The 15,364-nt window shown below is 47.3% G+C and overlaps 1 long non-coding RNA gene and 1 other non-coding gene across 2 annotated transcripts in view; both read left to right on the top strand.

Annotated features, from left to right (window-relative positions):
- The first annotated feature begins 4,960 nt into the window (after positions 1-4,960).
- LOC142470683 (uncharacterized) overlaps positions 4,961-15,364 on the top strand; it is a 36,858-nt gene continuing 26,454 nt past the window's right edge. The window contains exon 1 of the long non-coding RNA XR_012789312.1: positions 4,961-5,164. This is a non-coding gene — a long non-coding RNA (uncharacterized LOC142470683). The remainder of the gene's footprint in view (positions 5,165-15,364) is intronic.
- TRNAL-UAA (transfer RNA leucine (anticodon UAA)) lies at positions 7,776-7,859 on the top strand. The gene has a single exon. It is a non-coding gene; the product is annotated as a tRNA-Leu (tRNA).

Raw genomic sequence — 15,364 nt, 5'->3', positions numbered from 1 at the left:
TGGGTGTGACTCGGTTTGGGTCCCCCATAAGAGATGTCTTCCTCCTCATCGGACTGGAAGGGCCACTCTTCTGTGGGGTAGGGTTCATTACAGGAACGCTGAATCTTGTGCTCCATTTTGGGGCTATCTGGTGTATTTTTCTTCCTGGCCTCAGGAGGCGCTATTGCAGCTGTTGCCACTGTATTTGCTGGAACCCCAAATGGTTGAAGTCCTACAGGTGGGCATATTTTGCATGTAGAGGTCATAGCTCTCACAGGCCTCTCTGTAGACTTTTTCTTCCCTTGGGTAAGTTTAACAATATTAGCATTTGTGTGCATGCATTCTCTCTCATCGTCTGAATAAGGCCTGAAGGGACACTGTTCTTCCCTATTTTTGCAGAGTCTGTATTTGACTTCAGCTGGGTGGCCATTTTACATTCCCAGGGTTCTATTTCTTTAAATACAATGCTTGCTAGTTGCCCATTTTCTGGCTTCAGCAAAGGCATTTGGTTTTCTGCTTCAGTTCAGTAATTTTAAGTCTCATCTTTGGGTATTATGGCATTCACTCTTCACACTTTGGGTGCCTGTTTTACTCCCAAGATACATAGATAGACTTTACTTGCAGAAAAAAATATACATTCTTTGCAGTGGAATATCTCTTTCACTCCCGACAGGGCGACTCAACACTCAGCAATTGGCTTTGGGATACCTTTTACACAGTTCAGCAATTCCTTTTTCCCCGGTAGGGCAATTTTACCCTCAGCACTTGTTTGCTGAAAATTCCCCTGCTTCAGCACAGTCTTGCATCAATTTTCACACTTTTCTGCATATACTCCATTCACAGCTGGTAGTCCTATGCGGTGTGGCAGCCTTTACTTGCAGAATCAGTACCGCTCGTGGGTCACCATCTGTATTCACTGCTTCAGTGAAACATTTGAAAACAACAAACGCCTATCCCTTTTAAGGGCTAACTTACTTCTTGAACCCTGACTACGGCTGGAAGTCAAAATCCCTATTTCAACGACCATATTACACTTTATTGTGATAGGCAAGTAAGGTTTACCTGCTTCAGCAGTCTCTCTCTCTCCTCTTGGGATTGGGCAAAAGAGTCCATCTGTGGTTTTGTGGCTTTCCTCAGTGCAGTGTAGATTTCCTGTCTGGATGTGAATCCCTTTAATTCTGGTCTCTGCTGCATGAGATCTTTGTTTATGTTGCTCAGGCTGTTTGTAGGCAACAAGCACAAGAAATTTCACAGGCAATCTCCGGGGCCCATTTTAACTTCAAGGGCCACCTCTCATCCAACTTCTGACACCATAAGTAAGAGGACATGTGCAGAGTTATGCAATGGAGACTGTTTTAAGGTGAAATTAAATACGGCTTTTATTGCGCCTGTTTCTTTAACACAAGAAAACATCCAAACGTATGCAAATAAGGGGTCAAACAAAGCTTCTGTTCCACTTGGGAGTATTTCTAGTTAAACCTATGTAGTCCACAACTCCCTTTAGATTAGCATGTCTCCCAGCCCCAAACATATGTAGCCGGGTCTCCCCTGCTGAGCAGCACTCCCCTCACCTGGTGTTCGATCGCGGGCGCCGCCGAGGCCAATGGCGGCCCCGTGCGGTGATCGAACAGGTGAGAGCCGTCAGGTCCCGGCTCGGGGGTTGCTGGGGACGCGTGCGGCCGGTTGCTAAGGCCGCACGCGCGTCGCAGGGCTCCCGGCGCTCCCGGAGCCGGGCGGGCAGGGCACCGCCATTGCCCCTTAGTCGCGCATGTGCAGTTAGAGCCCCAGATTCAGGGCAGAGTCGCACGAGGGCAGGAACAGGCCAGGAGAGTCGCGCATGCGCAGAAGTAGGTAGGGAATACAGCCAGCCTTTAGAGGGTCGCGCGAGAGTAGGGATAGACAGGGAGAGGTTGCGGCGGCCATTAGGGGTTAGTGCAGGTGTAGGAAAGGCACGCATGCGGCCCCAATGTTATTACAGGCGCCCAGGGACTACAATTCCCATAGTGCTTAGCGAGGGAGGCACCAGGTGCCTCATAGGAGCCAATAGGGCTGAAGGATTGTCCTGGAGCAAGTGGATACATTTGGCGGGCTGGAGCTACGTTCAGTCAGAGTCAGGAGTCCAAGGAAGGAAGGAGGTAGGGTGCAGGAGCCGGAGACTCCCTGCACTAAGGCCCTAGTTAACCCTGTATTACCCCAGGTTAGTGAGTGTTGCCAGGGATAGTCTCAGAGAGGGACCCTGTCACTCATGGTAGTCAGAGCTGGGGAATAGTCAGGGATAAAGGGGGCTGAGGTTAGTCTGCAGAGCGTTGCGGCAGGCGTTTAGGTGAATTAGTGGCATGAGACAGCTGGGGGGTTCATAGCGGTAACCAGTCCGGGGAGCCATAGCCCAGGGTCCGTGTTGCGAGTGGCGAGGCCACTGGGGGGGTTCATAGCGGTAACCAATCCGGGGAGCCATTGCCCAGGGCGGCGTTGCGCGTAGTACGAGGCAACTGGGGGGGGTTCATAGCGGTAACCAGTCCGGGGATCCATGGCCCAGGGCCCGTATTATGAGTAGGGTGGGTACAAGACCTACCTTTATAGGATAGGCAACCCCGAATGCCCTAGGAGATTGACCCTTAAGCCACTTAAGGATGCTGTGCTATAGAGACGGCCTATAGTGCAGGGTGTGTCACGTTGCTGTTCCCGGAAAGCGGTTGGACCCACGTTGGGGTCCACAGAGACTGTGTTACTGTCTGCAGGAGTTCGGTTGGAGGAGTCCTCGTCGACGGACCCTTTTAGAAAAGTGTTGTGGGCCCGAGCATCGGAGTGCTCGGAAGGTATTTCTACACATGTGCACCAACAGGCCTAATAGATAACTTAGTGACTGCGCAGTCACCCATGACCTCCGTAGGAGTACGGGACATGTGGGTGGGGGATTACAGGACACTGGGTGGGAACGTCAGACATTGGGCCTGAGATGCATAAGGTTATGATGTTATGTAATGTGTTATATGTTCATAAGTAAAGTCCTTAGTTATTATATAATCACTGTGTGTGAGGTTTCTGATTTGGTTCCTATGTAGGGTCATTCTACACTTCCATAGAATCCTACATAGGTGGAGGCGCTGAAAGAAGATCCGTTCCAGAGGATTCACCCCAAGGCTCTCATTAGCGGAGGCTCAGACCTCCTGTGAGCCTGCAGGTATACGCACCACACCGGTAACACTGCATGTTCTACTCACCCACACTATATATGAGATTGGGTGGGGTGGAATACCTGTTACACATATATCTTGATATGTGCAGATATACAAAAGTCTTAGAAAGGAAAGTCTTATCTGTCTCTTGTACAGTAGGGGAAGGCTTCTTTGTTCTCCAGGTTTAGAAGTACTTTCCCCTGTGTCTTGCTGGCAGCGTGCAGTCTCTTCTGGCAGGCTCAAGACGTCTGTCTCCTTGTTCAGCTCACAGGTGTGCTAAGGAGTCTCACTTCCTGTCTCAGAGGCAGGCTTTTTCAAACACCTCTAATCAGTCAGGTGCTGGTCAATTAACCAGCACACTGCTGGATTAGAGGCAAGTTTTCTGAACAGGGTAAGTCCCCTGTTATAGGGAAAATTAGTGACTTTTGTGTGTGGTTTTTTTTGTGCTCTTGTAAACCGTCTGTTTGCTACCTCTTGCTTTGGGAGCTTGCAACTTTCGAGTCTCCTGCTATGCTATAGGATCTCGCAGGATGGTATACCATATTTTCAATTGATTTATACAGGGGATTGGATTCTGCATCAGGTGAATACTGGGGGTGCACTCAGGGATAATAGTACTTAGGAAACTATGAGAAAACAGAGTCCCTGTTTGGATATACACTCCACCTTATATGTGTAAATTATACATACTGGAAAGAGGTGGAGTGTACCACCTCCATTGATTTGAAAAAATAATTTTTATTTATTATTGAACAAAAGGAAAACAAAAAAGTAGATTAAAACTAAAACTCGCAACAGTGCTTATTGTAGAACTGCAGGTCAATGTATAATAATATTGTCCCCGCTAATATGAAACTGTGAACCTAACCTAACAGATGCATACAGCCATGGCAGATGTCTGCATATGATAATAACTGTATCCAGGCATATGTGCTGGTGCTTCAAAAGAAGTGCTAGGTGTACACTATATAGTGTGAAATATTGAACCCAAGACTCTCACAATTATGAGAGAATTTGTGCTTAATAAACTAAACTAAATTAACCTAAATAAATCCTGTTTGTGTGTGTTTTTATACAATGTATACAGCCTTGATAACTGAATTACCTCCTATGTGACATCTGTATAGATCTATTGTGACACAACCTGATCAGATTAGTCTTAGATCATTCCTCCTGTGCCTATCTGTGTGTATCATATAGCTATAGTGGAAGCTATTGAACAGGCATAGTGGAAGAAGTGTCACAGATTGAAACAAAGCTGCAACAGGGCTCAAAAGGGATACAAAATGTATGTGCTAATCCCTAACTATATCGTGGCAGCCTCATACATGCATAGTGTAGAAAAGCAAAAAGCTGCGACTAGCTGACAGCACTATAACTCTTCCTTATACCCCACACACACATTCACACCAGCGGAGGGAGGAGGAGGGAGGAGGGGGGGGGGAGGGAGGAGGAGGGGGGGGAGGGAGGAGGAGGGGGGGGAGGGAGGAGGAGGGGGGGGAGGGAGGAGGATGGGGGGGGAGGGAGGAGGAGGGGGGGGAGGGAGGAGGAGGGGGGGGGAGGGAGGGAGGAGGGGGGGGAGGGAGGGAGGAGGGGGGGGAGGGAGGAGGGGGGGTGAGGGAGGAGGAGGGGGGGGGAGGAGGAGGGGGGGGAGGGAGGAGGAGGGGGGGTGGGGGGAGGGGAGGAGGAGGGTGGGGGGAGGGAGGAGGAGGGAGGAGGAGGGGGGGGGAGGGGAGAGGGGGAGAGAGACAACAGAAGGATAGAATCTTGCAGGCTGAGTATGCCTTGCAGTGTTAACCCTCTGTTAAGATAACTCTCTCTTAATAAATGCCTTGCGACTCAACAGTTGAGAGTAGCAGTGTATTGCCACTAACTCAGAACACTATACTTCCTCTACACACTCCACTCTCACATCCGAAGGGAGAGGGGTAGAGACGGAAGAGCAGGAGAAGGAAAATGATATTACCTGCAGGCTGAATCAACCATGCAGTGTCGCACACAGGACCCAGGTATGTCTACTTTTGTCCCTCTCTGCTAGTGGATCTGAGCCCACATCTTGTTAGCTATTCACTGAATGTGACAGCCTCATACATGCATGGTGTAAAGTAGCAAATTGCTGCTACTAGCTGACAGCACTGAAACTCTTCCTCATGCCCAACACACACCCACATCCACACCTGCAGAGGGAGGAGGGGGAAGGGAGGAGAGAGGGAGAGAGACAACAGAAGGATAGGCTGAGTATGCCTTGCAGTTTTAACCCTCTGTTAAGATAACTCTCTCTTAATAAATGCCTTGAGACTCCACAGTTGAGAGTAGCAATGTATTGCCACTAACTCAGAACACTATACTTCTTCTACACATGCCACTCTCACATATGAATGGAGAGGGGTAGAAACGGAAGAGCAGGAGAAGGAAAATGATATTACCTGCAGGCTGAATCAACCGTGCAGTGTCGCACACAGGACCCTGGTATGTCTACTTTTGTCCCTCTCTGCTAGTGGATCTGAGCCCACATCTTTTTAGCTATTCACTGAATCATTCTTATATATATTATAATGCACTGTTGGGAGAGTGACCATTACGTCACTAACACCCTACGCACGTTTCGTTCAGTCATGAACTTCTTCTGGTGTGGGTGTGCCTCTATGACTGCTTCCTGTTTTATACCCATGGGTTGCCAGGACTACAAATTGGAGGTTTGACCATTAACCCCTACCGGAGATAAATGCTGTTTAGAACTATATAATGCTTCAAACAGCATGTACAGCAGCTTAATATATTAAACAGAAGTCAGCACTAAATTAAAACATGACCCTACTTGGGGTCCCTAATATTAAAATTAAATTAAATCATATAAATGCCAGAAATTATACTCATAATGCAATGGTATACATGACATAGTATATATGGATTAATTCTGCTTGTAATTCCATCCTTGGAAAATTCACTTACTTAGCTTGGAATACTCACATGTCAAAAAAGTGGAATGGGGTATCTAAAATTGGCCTATAGTGCAGGTCTTAAAGGCACATCTCTAAACTCTCAGAGTTAAAGCAGCCTGTTGGCAATGGATGATGTACATACCCTAAACAGATGTTTATAGGAAGGTTGTGTAGGCAAAACCTTCATTTAGGCCTTACGGTGTCAGGGTGCCTGATAGGTATATCTATTTAGCTTCAGATCTTAGTAATACTTGGTTGATGTCCCCTTTCCTAATTCCCAGAATAATTTGATTTATACCCTGGAAACTAACGCACAAAACATTACCTCCATGTACTGCATTGATATGTCTTGCAATTGGAGTGTCGTGCTGGTTTCTGATGGTACTTACAGTATTTGTTCTAAGATCCATCTTCTAAATTGCCTAGAGGTCTTCCCCACATATTTTATGCCACATCGACATGTTGCTAAATAAATAATACCACTGATTTATAGTTTGTAAAATTTTAAATTTGGAATTACTTTGTCCCATTCCAGTTCTCATAGGTCTTGGATGGGTTAATGTATGTATACACGTTACATGCCCCACATCGATATGTTCCCACCGTCTAGGATTTTAACCATGTTTCTTTGACTTGACCTTGATAATGACTATGTGTCAGGGTGTCGGCTAAATTTTGAGGTCGTCTGTAGGTTATGGAGGGTGCTGATTTCAGCACTTTCTTTAAATCCTTATCCTCCAAAAGGATATGCCAGTGAGTGTTTAAAGCTTTCTTAATCTCGCACCACTGTCTGCTGTATGTACCAATGATCCTTATTGGATCATTTTCAGTGTTTTTTCTGGTCTTTTCATACAATAGAGCTGTGCGATTCGTTTTATTTGCTTTATTATACGCTTTATCTACACAACTTCTGGTGTATCGCATAATTACCGCCTGTTCTTCAAAGTTAGTTACATTTGAGCAATTGCGTTTGGCCCTAAAAAAAAAATTGCCCTGTTGGTATACCTTGTATAAGGGGTTTAGGGTGGTGGCTGCTTGCTAACAAGAAATTATTGGTAGCCGTTTTCTTTGTATGCACTGTTGTTTGAATTAAACTGTCACTGTCTCTGGTTATCTCTGAGTCCAAAAAGACAAGTTTGGTGAGGTTTAATTCACTTGTCAATCTGAGATTGAAATTGTTGTTATTAAGGACTTTTACAAAGTCATGAAACTGTGCTTTAGTTCCCATCCACAACAACAGCACGTCGTCAATATAGCGTGACCACAACTCGAAGTGCTGTGTGTGGAAGGACATCTCTTGGCTGAAATCATGCATTTTTTCCCACCACCCTAAACATAAATTTGTGCATGTTGGCACACAGGTTGTCCCCATGGCCGTCCCCTGAAACTGATGATAACTATTTCTTATTTAATAATAAGTATTATGGGGCAAAACATACCGAAGTAACTCCATAATAAATTTAATATGGTTCGCAAATTCCAACCCTTTAGTTTGAAGAAAATAGGACACAGATGCTAGTCCTACCAGATGCTGGATGCTGGTATAGAGAGACTCTATACTTCTGAAATAACGCAATGCGCATTTCAGAAAATTTCAAAAGACTATGAAAAAAGGTCATAGCAGCTTTTCTTTAAAATTCAGACAGAACACTGCATTAAGAGCATAAATCCCTCAATTGTCAGGGTGGCCGAGTGGTTTAAGGCATTGGCCTTAAGATCCAATGGACGTATGTCCTCGTGGGTTCGAATCCCTCCCCAGACAAAATCTTTTTATATATTTTTTATTTGTATATACAGTAGTCTGTACAGGAGTTTGCAGAGAAAAAAAAAGTTTATTTGTATATAGACTGTACATGTGTTAGCAGCAACGGGGTACATAAAAATATAAAGCACAAGTGTATAATAGTCAAAATATTTTTTTTTTTTAAAAGATACAACATTTTCAAGCATGAATTAATTACAATGCGTATTTACAAGTTAAAAAAAAGTAAATATGGTATTAAGCGGTAGTTAAGGCATTAATAGACTAAATGCACCTGACATCTAGAGTCGTTAGGCTAGTACGATAAATAGTATAGAGGGCATGCAATAGATGGCTTATTTACAGTGGGAAAAAAACATTAACAGCTTATTTACAGTTTCAACCAGTCAGCCGACGGCATTAATAGACTACCCCTCCGCTTGTTTAGTAAAAACCCCGGCGGTGATGTTAAACCGGGGGCGCTTAAAGAACTGTAGCGCAAATCAGAGGTTGTTTTCTGAAGGGGTAAAAGGTGTGATGAAGGAGGTGTTGTTGTATCGTGGGCCCGTATTTTTAAGCGATCCAGGCATTCTCTATTTGTCGCATTACCTACAACCGATGAGGGGATATTCAGTTCAGCCATCACAGACAGAAATGGGCTCCATCCCTGGGGTATTTTACGCTCTGTAACAGTGTGACTTTGTGTAACACTGCGTATCAAATCCAGGAGATTAGAGCCTGGTATAACCTGTTTTTTATAAATAAATTCCCCTTTGTCATTCTAGCTTGTAATATGTTTAGCCTGAAACATTTTACTGAGCAATAACTTTGCATTTTTCTTGAAGCGGGCGTTCACATTAGTAACAACCTCACAAATCAGATTGTCAGCTGTATCTGTTGAGACATTATCCTGGAAGTGTAAAGGGAGAGAGGCTGTTTCATCAGTAGGCATTAAAAGAGTTATGCTGGTCTTCTCCCTTTCGCTCTGTTTAGCATGCACCAAGTATTTCTGCAGTACAGTAGTGTATCTTTTTATCTTTTCATCCTCTGATAAATCATTGCTGTTTAAGATAGCATTCATTTGGGGCGTGTCTATGACATCATCCAGGACGGTCGGGTAGAGGAAGAGCTCCTGAGACCCTTCTGCATAAACTTGCTTTCTAAGGAGTTTCAGCCCAACCAAAAACTTATAAAAAGCCCCTAAAAGGTTTCTAAACCCGGCAGGATGGCAAATAAGGGGAAAAATCCCCCGACTCATGGAGCTAACAACTTCTTTACCACCGCAAAGCGGCCCACAGAAGCGGGTGGAAAGCGGCAAGATGGCGCCCAGACTCCAGGCCCACGAGGCGCACAATGCCCTCCGGACCCGGCACACACCGCCGAGTCCCCCCCACCCGCAGATGGTGGAATCACGAAGGCATACTTGGAGGAACTACATGCCAAACTACAGCGCTCACTACAAACCAATATCAAGGAGGCGGTGGCCGAAATCCGGCAGGACATCAATGGCCTCCAGGAGCGCACCACCACGCTAGAAGCCAGACTCGACGAGGCCTTAAACCATCAGTCAGAGGCTGACGACGAAATCATCCGCTTGGGCCACGAAATCAATAACCTGCGGGATGGCCTGGAAGACAAGGAAAACAGGGATCGCCGCCAGAACCTTCGCATCCGCGGCATCCCTGAGGCGATCCTACCGGCACACCTGCGGGCCTACCTAGTGGATTTTTTCCTCCTCCTGTGCCCAGACCTCGAGCCAAGAGACCTGGAAATTGACAGAGCGCATAGAGCTCTGGGCCCACGCTCCGAGGACCCTAATCGCTGACGGGACGCAATCGTGCGACTGCACAGCTATTCTACCAAAGATAAGCTGATCGGTGCAAGCAGGGAGAGAAACACGATCGCGTTCCGAGGCGAGCAGCTACAGGTCTATAACGACCTTTCTAAACTAATCGTTGACCGACGCAAGGCTCTTCGCCCTTTAACACTGCTCCTGAGAGAAAAAGGGACAACATACAAATGGGGATTCCCCTTCAAATTGGTTGTTCCCCACAAGGGCAAATACCTAACAATTAGGCACCCCGAGGACATGGCACCCTTCGCTAAAGCCCTGGGCCTCCCTGATGACCCCTTCCAGCCTACCCACTCAGCCGGTGACCGGACCCGCGAGAGGGACGACGTACCTGTGAGGACCTCTCAGAGAATCGCGGGACAAAGGCAAATCCGGGAAAAATGAGGGGCCGCACAGAACCAATCACAATTTCCACCCGGTAGAATACCTCCATCCTCACCACAAAACATTAAAAAACATAAAAACAGCCCTCAAAATGGCGCCGGGCACGTCCTTACCTTTCCACGTGGTTCTCCCATCGATCCAGGCCTCACCGGAGATCTAACCCAGATACAGCCTTGCAGCCAGCCCCTGAGACCTCATCGAGGACAAACCAGCCACAGGACGGCGAGTAGCTGACTCCGGAGCCCCACAGAGGACCACGATCCTCACCTGTCTGCACGCCGACATCAGCTCCGCAGTTCTCCCAAGATGGCAGCCGGAGTGCCCATACCTCTCCTCGTGGTCCTTCGCCGATCAGCGGTCACTCAGCTGCCTTGCTCACCAAAATGGCGCCCGAGGAGGCCTCACACCACCGAGACGAACCCCGCCGAGCCCAGACGAGCTAAGACTGACGTCACCGCGCGGCGTGATGGGCTCCCGTCACATGTCCCGTCCGCCTCCCCACACATGTCCCAAGGTCAGCAATGTCCCCCCCTCCCGTCCCACTGTCGCGCTTCCCCACAACAGCATACCCATCAAGAGGAGCCCCCGACTCCCCACCCCCCCCCATCCCGAACCCCTAAGGACAAGCCCACCATGTTGAACCCCCTCTCCCCACCTACCCCCCCTCTCTCCCTACCCCCCTCCCCCCCCCTCTCCCTCTACCCCTCCCTCCCCTGTCTACATCATCCCCCCTCTCTCCCCCCTCTCCCCTCCCCACCCCCTCCCACTCTCTCCCCCCTCCACTTTCTCAGCCCCCCTCTCTACGCCCCCCCCGCACTCCCCCCACCAAAGAACTACCCCGCCCCCCCGCACATGCTGATCCCAACTACACAGAGCATGGAGGGGTGAATGTCAGCCCTAGCTGCAGAGAGCAGCGAGAGGGTGGGAGTTTCAAACTCTGGTGAGCCCCTATTGGCTACATGACTGCACTCTGCACAATCTACACATGCCCTACAGAACGGAGCTAAACTCACTCAGGCCCACCCCCGAGGCCTTCACCCCCCCCACTCCTCCCTTCACCAACCCCCCCACCCCACCCCGCAAAAACAGAAAATACCCCTGCAACAATGTCCCCCAGTACAGGCAAAAAGAGAGATGGTTGGCCTCCCTTTGCGCCCTCACAGGATGTGCTAGGAAAGCGGCGCCGTACCAGCCCTGATCACTACGTGATATAGGCGGTGGCCAAGACAGGGCCAGCCACCACAGACTGATCCTGCCCCTTAGCTTATTCATGCCCCCCCCCCCCTCACAAAGAAGAAAACCTCTCTAAGGCAACATATTCCACTCTCACCCTAACAGGTGGCTAGTCCCAACACCCGCGCGAGGTTGCCGCAAATGTCTAACCTGTATGTGATCTGTTTTGTACTGTATATCTTAAATGTATTATATGTTTTCTGCTGTCCCACAAGAACACTAAGTGGGAAGGCTATGCGAAACTACTCCCTCCCCCTCCCCCCCCCACTGACTCCCATTCCCCCTCCCCCCAAGGTTCATCTCCTGGCTGTGAAACCCCTGTTCTCCACCACTCCGAAGGAGCCCAAGAGATTACAGTTTTGTATCAATGTGACCTATTCGTAACCGGGTTGTTACTATACACGAAACACAGAACCCCAGTAAGCTCTTTTTGGGAACCCCTGAGCCCCCACAAAATATATATATATGTATATGTGTCAAAATGGAGTGCTATTGAGCGTGGCATATGTATACAACAGACGACAGAGAAGCCCAATGCTACATCCAACATGACAGAAATACACAGTAAAATACTTATATATTCTCTTGAAGTAGGGTCATTTAGTTTAACCCTTTGGCCAAAGCGTTGTAAGCTTGCGAGCCACGTCAAGGCAGACACCTGTTCGCAAGTCCTAACACTACCAGATAAAATACTAATATACCTCTATTAGGATTAAAATTCTCATTTACCTCTATTAGGAGGGAGAAAGACCACAGTGGGTCTATATCCAGCAGAATGAGGCACTTGCAAACTAGGGAAGTGGGGAGGGGCGGGCTTAAAACCTGGGAAGGAGGAGCCACTAACCTCCACCAGCTGGAACAGCTGAGAATGGGTTAACAAAACACATAACCCCAGTAAGCTCTTTCTGGGAACCCCTGAGCCCCCACAAAATATATATATATGTATATGTGTCAAAATGGAGTGCTATTGAGCGTGGCATATGTATACAACAGACGACAGAGAAGCCCAATGCTACATCCAACATGACAGAAATACACAGTAAAATACTTATATATTCTCTTGAAGTAGGGTCATTTAGTTTAACCCTTTGGCCAAAGCGTTGTAAGCTTGCGAGCCACGTCAAGGCAGACACCTGTTCGCAAGTCCTAACACTACCAGATAAAATACTAATATACCTCTATTAGGATTAAAATTCTCATTTACCTCTATTATGAGGGAGAAAGACCACAGTGGGTCTATATCCAGCAGAATGAGGCACTTGCAAACTAGGGAAGTGGGGAGGGGCGGGTTTAAAACCTGGGAAGGAGGAGCCACTAACCTCCACCAGCTGGAACAGCTGAGAATGGGTTAACAAAACACAGAACCCCAGTAAGCTCTTTTGGGAACCCCTGAGCCCCCACAAAATATATATATATGTATATGTGTCAAAATGGAGTGCTATTGAGCGTGGCATATGTATACAACAGATGACAGAGAAGCCCAATGCTACATCCAACATGACAGAAATACACAGTAAAATACTTATATATTCTCTTGAAGTAGGGTCATTTAGTTTAACCCTTTGGCCAAAGCGTTGTAAGCTTGCGAGCCACGTCAAGGCAGACACCTGTTCGCAAGTCCTAACACTACCAGATAAAATACTAATATACCTCTATTAGGATTAAAATTCTCATTTACCTCTATTATGAGGGAGAAAGACCACAGTGGGTCTATATCCAGCAGAATGAGGCACTTGCAAACTAGGGAAGTGGGGAGGGGCGGGTTTAAAACCTGGGAAGGAGGAGCCACTAACCTCCACCAGCTGGAACAGCTGAGAATGGGTTAACAAAACACAGAACCCCAGTAAGCTCTTTTTGGGAACCCCTGAGCCCCCACAAAATATATATATATGTATATGTGTCAAAATGGAGTGCTATTGAGCGTGGCATATGTATACAACAGATGACAGAGAAGCCCAATGCTACATCCAACATGACAGAAATACACAGTAAAATACTTATATATTCTCTTGAAGTAGGGTCATTTAGTTTAACCCTTTGGCCAAAGCGTTGTAAGCTTGCGAGCCACGTCAAGGCAGACACCTGTTCGCAAGTCCTAACACTACCAGATAAAATACTAATATACCTCTATTAGGATTAAAATTCTCATTTACCTCTATTAGGAGGGAGAAAGACCACAGTGGGTCTATATCCAGCAGAATGAGGCACTTGCAAACTAGGGAAGTGGGGAGGGGCGGGCTTAAAACCTGGGAAGGAGGAGCCACTAACCTCCACCAGCTGGAACAGCTGAGAATGGGTTAACAAAACACAGAACCCCAGTAAGCTCTTTTTGGGAACCCCTGAGCCCCCACAAAATATATATATATGTATATGTGTCAAAATGGAGTGCTATTGAGCGTGGCATATGTATACAACAGACGACAGAGAAGCCCAATGCTACATCCAACATGACAGAAATACACAGTAAATTTTATCATTTTATCATTTTAATCCTAATAGAGGTATATTAGTATTTTATCTGGTAGTGTTAGGACTTGCGAACAGGTGTCTGCCTTGACGTGGCTCACAAGCTTACAACGCTTTGGCCAAAGGGTTAAACTAAATGACCCTACTTCAAGAGAATATATAAGTATTTTACTGTGTATTTCTGTCATGTTGGATGTAGCATTGGGCTTCCCTGTCGTCTGTTGTATACATATGCCACGCTCAATAGCACTCCATTTTGACACATATACATATATATATATTTTGTGGGGGCTCAGGGGTTCCCAAAAAGAGCTTACTGGGGTTCTGTGTTTTGTTAACCCATTCTCAGCTGTTCCAGCTGGTGGAGGTTAGTGGCTCATCCTTCCCAGGTTTTAAGCCCGCCCCTCCCCACTTCCCTAGTTTGCAAGTGCCTCATTCTGCTGGATATAGACCCACTGTGGTCTTTCTCCCTCCTAATAGAGGTAAATGAGAATTTTAATCCTAATAGAGGTATATTAGTATTTTATCTGGTAGTGTTAGGACTTGCGAACAGGTCTCTGCCTTGACGTGGCTCGCAAGCTTACAACGCTTTGGCCAAAGGGTTAAACTAAATGACCCTACTTCAAGAGAATATATAAGTATTTTACTGTGTATTTCTGTCATGTTGGATGTAGCATTTTGCTTCTCTGTCGTCTGTTGTTACTATACACGTACTGTATTTTTGCTATGCTTCACTTTGTCTGATAGGATAACCACGCAGGTCAAGATGGCGAATTACTCCCCCCTCCTCCCACCCCTGAATTCCCCCCCCCCCCAGCCCTCCCCTGTCCTCCTCTTCCTACCCCCCCTCCTCAGTTCCCTCCTCCATTTAGCACTCACCCCCAGTTCTGTACCATCCCTCACCTACTTCCCCTCCTCCCTCATAACCCCCCCCCACCACACCCACACCCCACTGAAAGGGGAATCAAAGGAAGATCCCTACTCCTGAGCTTATACACGCACAAGGGGAAAGCGAGGCCGAGGCCCCACGGACCCTACTAGCCATGCCGGCGCTGGATACCCTGAGCACCTCCCCAGGTATGATGCATCAGAGTAAGTAGATTCGGGCATATCTGCACATAACTAAGGGTCTCCCCTTGGCCCGCCTTTGCTGGAGACTGTTGTCAGACCCGCCCCCAAGGGTCTTAAACCACACCAACCGGCCTTTAGGTCAGACCGGTTTCACACCTTTTAGACCCCATCCAGGTCTACCTTCCTCCCCTTTTTCCTCCCGCTGTCCCTAGTCCAGCGGTTCCCTACCCACCCCAACCCTCCTGCCCATTTGACTACCTACCCCTAACCTTAGCTCAAAGTCCACACGTAGTGAACGTTAACAATAGCTATAATGTCCCACCAAAAAGCATTAAAGTTTGTATCCCTAAATGTTAAGGGCCTACATAATACTAGAAAGAGGCGCCTGGCCCTACAGGAGATCAAGACATCAGGGGGAGATGTTGTTTTCCTCCAGGAGACGCCCTTCACGTCTCAGGAGCCGCCTAAAACATTCCAACATGTGTATCCGTTGAGCTATTTCTCTTCATATAGTAGTAAG

This window comes from Ascaphus truei, chromosome 1, assembly GCF_040206685.1.
Source record: "Ascaphus truei isolate aAscTru1 chromosome 1, aAscTru1.hap1, whole genome shotgun sequence".
NCBI classification, from domain to species: Eukaryota; Metazoa; Chordata; class Amphibia; order Anura; family Ascaphidae; genus Ascaphus; species Ascaphus truei.
This window is presented reverse-complemented; position numbering and strand designations above follow the sequence as displayed.